Source organism: Suncus etruscus, chromosome 1 (genome assembly GCF_024139225.1).
Source record: "Suncus etruscus isolate mSunEtr1 chromosome 1, mSunEtr1.pri.cur, whole genome shotgun sequence".
Classification (NCBI taxonomy): domain Eukaryota; kingdom Metazoa; phylum Chordata; class Mammalia; order Eulipotyphla; family Soricidae; genus Suncus; species Suncus etruscus.
Genome location: NC_064848.1, coordinates 152860677 through 152868036, shown reverse-complemented (window position 1 = coordinate 152868036; position 7360 = coordinate 152860677). Strand labels below are relative to the sequence as shown.

Genomic DNA, 7360 nt, shown 5'->3' with positions numbered 1-7360 from the left:
CCCAAGGTTCTATGAAAAAGGTGGGAGTCCCTATCTAAAAGATACAAAATGGGTGGCAGCTTTTTGCATAGATTCAACTCCATTCTTTAAGAGTCAGCATATAAAGACCAGATTCTGGGGCCAGAGTGTGAGTATAGGACTGAGCAATTTGCTTTGCATGAAAGCATATGGTTCCTTGAGCACCACCAGGAGCACAGATCCAACAGAGCTCTTGAGCACTGCTGGGGGTGGCCCCAAAACAACACCAAAATTAACATATTTCCAATCCTCAACTAATTTCTCTTGTCTCTGACACTGGAGTACAAAGTACTAAACATAGTTTATCACCTGTTATTCATTCTGTCATTCATGCACTGGGGCCATGCTAGTCTTCTCTGTATTATTCCAATTTTAGTATATGTGCTGCCAAAGTGAGCATTCTGTTAAACTGATTTCTTTCAGTTCTTTGAGTTCTTGGTTACAGATACAAGTGGAAGAGAGTTTAAAGGTTATCACAAGTAGAAGAGCCATTGCAAAAGGATAGAATGGGGGAGAAGCACAGTAGACATATGAGAGGGTCAGGTAATGTACTAGAGCATTTGTTTTCTCTTAGCTGAGTCATAGAGTAGAATTATTATTAGGGGCTGCATTGTACAAAATACAGTTATAGAAATTACCAGTTATTAAAAGACATAATTAAGAATGAGGAAAAGTATGAATAGGAGGGAATGCTGTAAGACTTGAAGCATTGAATGGATATATTGTATAGTCTATAAAAAGTTGATAAAACAGGCCAGAGTGATAGCACAGTGGAAAGGCATTTGCCTTGTTTGCGGCCAACACAGGATGGACCCCCATTCGAATCCTGGCATCCCATATAGTCCCCTGAGCCTTCAGGAGCGACTTCTGAGCACAAAGCCAGGAGTAACTCCTAAGTGCCACCGCTGCCGCTGGGTGTGACCCAAAAACAAAAACAAAAACAAAAGTTGATAAAACAGATATTTTAATGAAATAGCCAACACTTAGATATCTTAACAAAACAGCTAAATTTTAGGAATGAATGAATAAATGAATATATTTGAGGAAAAACTAGTAATGTAGGAGAATTTCAGGTGACTTTTTTCACTTCTCTACAGTTAGACTTACCAGAATTTAATAATGAATGCCTGTTAGGTTCTGAAGAGAAACAAAGTATGATTGGGTAATTGTTTACCAAGCACAGCGTTTCCCCATATTCAAAGTAATAGGCCAGCATTTCCAAGTACATAGAAACTAAGGGAGAATAATGCTTAAATCTTTTTCATTTATAACCAAAGGGCAATGAGATATCAAAGAATAAATAAATTAAAATGGACATTTAATATTTGATAGAATATTGTAAAATAATGATGATGGGGCTGGAGCACTACCACAGCGGTGGGGCATTTGCCTTGCACACAGCTGAGTGTGACCGGGGTTCAATCCCCAGTATCCCATATAGTCCCCTGAGCCTGTCAGGAGGGATTTCTGAGCACAGAGCCAGGAGTAACCCCCTGAGCACCACTCGGTGTGGCCCTAAAACAAACAAAAAATGGGGCAGAACTAATGATGAGTATCAAGTTTACATAAATCTAAAATAGAGATTAAATAATGGAAATTATTTTTGTAGAAAAGAAGTAAATTCTCTATGCAATGATAATGTAAAAAGTATTATGAAAATTTAACTGTGAGTATAAGTGAATATAAGGTATGAACTGTAACCACTTAACTTTCATGAAAATCAATAAAGAAAAATATGTAATTAAAAATGTACAACTTTATTAAAACCCTTAATGTTCCACGATTTTAAAGGAAGACTATTTTAAAATTAGAGAAATGTGTATGCTGGTATTTGGGCTGATATTGCCAAGGCCTTTTTGTACAAGTGGCCAGGACCTTTTCCTGTATCCTACTTCTGGAAGGCCTGGCAGCTGAGAACATGACCCTAAAAGCAACAGTATCAGTAGCTTTGAATTCCTGGACAACTTCATCCCAATGTCCCAGATAGTCCCCCCAAGCCAGGGGCAATTTCTGAACGCTTACCCAGGAGTAACCCCTGAGCATCAAATGGGTGTGGCCCAAAAACAAACAAACGAAAAACCAAAAAAAACAAAAACAAAAACAAAAACCAATAAACAAAAAAACTACATGTCTAAAAACGATACAGTTTTTGAAAAGAGATTTACTTTATCAGTTTGTCATCAAGTTACTATTTTGTGGAATTTCAGGAGTTTTGCTCTTTTTAGCTATGTGTTTAGGTGTCATCATTTCCACAATTAAAATTAAAAGGACAGAGTATCCCAAATATAAGATAAATAAAGGAGACGGGCATAAAGTTTTTCAAAGTTATCAGAACTGAAGATTTTTCTGTAGAACAGAGCTTACAATCAAGGTTGGGAGTTGGGAGAGGTTATTAGGACATTGGTGGGAGGAAGCAGGCTTTGTGGTGGTGGGTGTGTGTGGTATTAGAATGATGTCTCCATGAAAAGTATAAATAACAGTAGTATAATTCCAGTACTCAACAAAAATTGGTTAAATGAAAAAAGAGTTGGGTCTGATTTTTTCCCCCCACAAAAAGGAATTCCTCACTTCAGCCTGACTCCTCCTCAAAAATGGGACCCTCCCCTTAAATATGGACCAGTTTCTGTGCCACATTGATCAAATGGATTCTAGACACAGTTTGACATCTGCCTTGGGGCTGGTGTGAAATTAGTATCTCTGCCACATAGATACTTAAAACAGACTTTACCAGCTATAACCCAACTAATGGAAGCAGGCACTGAGGTGAGTTGAACTGGAAGTGGAAGCACTCTTCCTTGCGCTCCCCTTTATCCAAGTCACCTGTAACACTTGGCAAGATAATCAAGTCAGGTGATTTGCAATATAACTTGTGAGCCACCAGAGGAACTAGTTTTTGGTGGAAGCCACTTCTTCACCTTTATAGTAGTGCTCAAATATACCTGACTACTGTGACCAGAAATAAAAACATGCCTGGTCTGTACTTTTATCTTAAAGCTTTAAAGATTTTTTTTTTTAATATAAGCACCATGATTTACAAAGTAAATAATAGGAGTTCAAGCATATCATGTTCCAACTCTAATCCCACTACCAGTGTTTGTATTCCTTAATGAATGGACCCCTGCTCTCTCCCAGCTCCCACTCTGAGTCCTTGATACATTTTTAAAATCTCTATTCTCTTTTATCTTTATTTCTCCTCCCTCTTTTCATTGTAGCACAGGAATTAACTCAAGGCTTATGCTCCACCACTGAATCATATTCCCAACCTTGTCCCTAAATTCTTTCTTCGATGAAGAAAAAAAATCACCAACTGGTTCCAGTGATGGGATATTGGGATTTCTCTGGAACTTGGGCTTCCAGGGTTTGAGTAATGGGCTGGTAAAATAATTTCCCAAAGAGCAAGGATTTTCAGACAAGAATAAAATAAAAGTTAATTAGTGTGTATAATGGTCAGAGGGATAAAATGAAAGAGATCTCAGAGGGACCTGACTAACACAGTTCGAGGGAACCTTTTATCTGCTTAGATGCCCTTCACCCCAAGGAGTCATTTAAGTAATACTATTTCTTTTTCTTTTGTTGGTGTTTGGGCCACACCTGGTGGCATTCAGGGGTAACTCCTGGTTCTGTGCTTACAAAATGCTCCTGGCAGGCTTGAGGGACCATATGGGATGCTAGAGATCAAACCTGGGTTGGTCATGTGCTATTGCTCCAGCTCCAGTAATATTACTTTTGAATAAACTAATAAGTCTGAGAACTGAAGATGTGCTTAGTGGAGAATGACTGCAGTTATGGGACTTAGATAGCAACAGAGTTTGAATAGAGAAGAATGTATGATGAAGAATGTACAGGACATATTTGGGGTGGGATGATTTATTAATTGATTGTTTTCTTAATATGAACTGGGCAAACTGACCAGAGATTTTTTGTTTGTTTGTTTTGGGCCACAACCATTTGATGCTCAGGGATTACTTCTGGCTATTTCTGCACTCAGAAATCGCCCCTGGCTTGGGGGGACCGTATGGGGCATCTGGGGATCAAACCACAGTCTGTCCTAGGCTAGTGCTTGCAAGGCAGATGCCTTACCTCTAGCGTCACCTCTCCGGCCTCAATCAGAGATTTTTTATGTAGGTATTAAGTTGTACTATTTCATCTGGAATAAAGCCACTTACTTCCCTTTGAGCCATGCGGATCAAATAGATTTGAATGTGTCCTGATAGCTGCCTTTTCAGGATTGTCAGGGCAGTTGTACAAGCCGTGAAGGAACTCTTCTGACTCCTCTTTAAATCCAAATGCCAATAGCACCTCTGTAGTGTGGACACTTGTGTACCACCAGCTCCACTAGATAATGGTCAGACTGTGCCTGAGTCCCACATGATGAACAAGGCACAAGAATTAATCCTTACTACTGAATCTCTCAGCTATTTATGGAATTTTGACTGGGACAAATAATTACTCTTTGGAAAATAAATCAGCCAGAACTTCTGCCCAGGTTCTTTTCAGGATTATCACCTCCTATCACAGAAAAGACCAGAAGGATCAGAAGGACATAAATAGTGAAATAAGAAAGGTTTATTTGGAGATTATGAGTGGTGGGGAGTGAGAGAGAATGTGAAAGAGAGAGAGAGAGAGAGTGAGAGAGAGATAACAGTTTTATCCAAAAACTGCTCTGAGTTATTTACAAACATTTTCAAGATGAACTGAACATGGCACATCCATTAAAAATTCTCCCATGCACATGCTTCAAGAAGGGAAGAGTGCTACTTACAGTAGTGAAGAGTCCTTTCTCAAAAGACTTTCCTAGGGCTGGTACTGGACCCAGTGGGATAAACAAAATTGCATTAATGATATCTGGCAAGTGTGAGCAGGATATGGTACCAAAGAGTCCTTACTCAAAAGATTTTCCTAAGGCCTGGATTTTCTAGGGTTCTGTATAAGGAACCCTAGCCTAGAGCCCATGGCTAAGGGAGGGCATAGTTTTTCTAGCATCCTAAGGACATCTCTCTGAGTCCCTCCAAAGACCACCAAGACCTCTATAAATCAAAACTTTCCTAGTTACCAAGTAAATGTGCTGAGGTCTGGTTATTCCAGGCCTTACTGATCAGTATAGGAATGCTAGGAGCTAAGAATGTGAAAATTACTGAAGAAATCAGAACATCTGGCCCTGAGCCATCACCATTGGTATTAAAGATAATTTAGGCACGAAGTAGACAGCCACACAAATGACCCCCTGCAAACAGGAACTGGGCATTCAAGTCACAAAGTTGATTCAGCAGACTTAGGAAACTTTGGGAAATTAGGTATTGTTAAATCCTAGGCCAGGCCATAAATAAGTGACGTCTCTGGTAAAAGGTCAATAAGTATTGTAATCATTGTATTAAAGAGTAAGCCAATGAATTCTATAGAATGTTTTAATGATTACTTATACCTCACAGAAGCCACATGTTTTCCTGCTATGTAAATTATTGATCACCTCCTTCCTTGCTAACTCAGAATGACTTATAAATGTATAAAAATCCTGCTCTTTGAATGAATGAACGAGCTAGATCCAAATTCCTCTCTTTGTGTGAGGTCTAGTCACAATCTGCCGACTCCTGTGCCCACTCTCCTCAAGGATTCCACTGCTGTTCCTCTGTCCAGCCACTCCTGTTTAGCCTCGAGCGGCCTGTGGCACCTGGACCTGGACCTGGACCCCGCAGGATAAGAGAAATAGTGTGAAAGGTGTCTGTCAAATGTATGCAGCAAACCAGAATTTTCACTCAAGACTCCCAGGGTTGGTACAGGACCTGCGCGATGCGGAGATGGATAAGCTAGTGCTGGCAATCCAAGTCTTAGGTACTGTTCAATGGTTCAATATTCGAAATGGCTATGGATTCATTAACAGAAATGACACTAATCAGGATGCCTTTATTCACTGGACAGCTATTAAGAGAAACAACCCCAGGAAGATGGGGAGATTCTGGAGTTTGATATCATGAAAGGACAAAATCCAGAAGCTTCTAACATAATTTGGCCACGGGGAATATTAGTGCAAGGCAGCCCTTATGCTCCCAAATGATGTAGGCTTCACCAATTCAACCTTCTTTCTCACTCAGCTGAGGACAGAACCAGGCAGTGAAGAGGAGCCCGCTGAAGATGCAAAGCAGCGTCCAAAGGCTGTACCTCAGCCAACCATCTGCAGCCAACTGAGGACACTGATCAACTGGATGTGTGTACGTCTGTGTATGTCTGTTCTGTGTTGTAAGCAAAACCTTTTCTCTATTTTTTTAACACCTTTTATTTTTGGCCTTAGAGCGTCCCCCCCCCCTGTATCTTTTCAGATTCGTGCTACAAGAGATAGAGTCACCACTTAAAACCGAACTGACCACTCGAAGTGGTTTCTGTGAGTGGATCTTTGATCAGTGATTCTGATCAGTAGCTGCTGATCATCATAACCCTAACTGCTCTTCACCAATTACTTTGTCATTCGATCACAATCCAAAATTTTTCCCACCCAGGGGTCTTTTTATCAAATAGAAGAGGGAGAATTCCTGTCATACATCTGTAAAACCACTTTATTTTTGCTTTCACCTTTTTTAGTTAATTAATTCAAATACCTTTAATTATATCAACCCTGATCCACAGGTGATTTATGTTAAACTCTGGCTAATAAAAGTGGTAAGGAAAGCAGCAGAGAGGTAAAGCTTGCCTGGTTGATTATGATTCAGGAAGCTGCTTGCCAACCACTGGCAAAAAGAAACTTCCCATGACTCTGTCTGATTTCTTGTGTGAAACAATAAGCTGAGACCCCACATATTACACTGTGGCTGGATAAAGTGGGGAGTGAGGAAGGTAGACTTGAGAAGAGTGCTTCCACCTCTCTGTTTGACCCACTTCAGCCACCAGTGGTCTGGAAATGCCTGATTTGGATCAAGACTGGCATGGTCTGCTGCAAGCACCTAGACAGCATGGATGTCCACATCTTGCCAGTCCAAAGGTAGGCATCAACCCTGAAGTCACTTGTTTTGTACATGATGGAAGATGATCCCTGACACCTGCTTTTCTGAGAGCCATGATTCAGGCTGAAGTGAGGAATTGATCTTTGTTGGATAGAAAAGTCAGTCCTAACCTCAACACAGGTGTTCTGGGCCTGTCACCTTTTCCTCACAGAAAAGAATTTCAGGAGGAGGCAAAATAGTAAAACAAGAGAGTTCTTACTGAAACTTACATAAGAAGATGTGAGGGCAGGGAGGGAGAATGTATTCAAGAGAGAACACTCTCTTCCAGATTAGAAAAGGCAAACAGAGACAAACAAATGAAATATTTGTTCAGGGACGAACACAGATTGTAGAGCTTTTATACAGTTTTT

General features: G+C 40.2%; 1 non-coding gene across 1 annotated transcript; it reads right to left on the bottom strand.

Moving 5' to 3' along the window:
- Nucleotides 1–311: 311 nt before the first annotated feature.
- On the bottom strand, nt 312–418 carry LOC126029325 (U6 spliceosomal RNA). Its single transcript, XR_007502945.1, has one exon. It is a non-coding gene; the product is annotated as a U6 spliceosomal RNA (small nuclear RNA).
- Between the last annotated feature and the right edge of the window lie 6942 nt (nt 419–7360).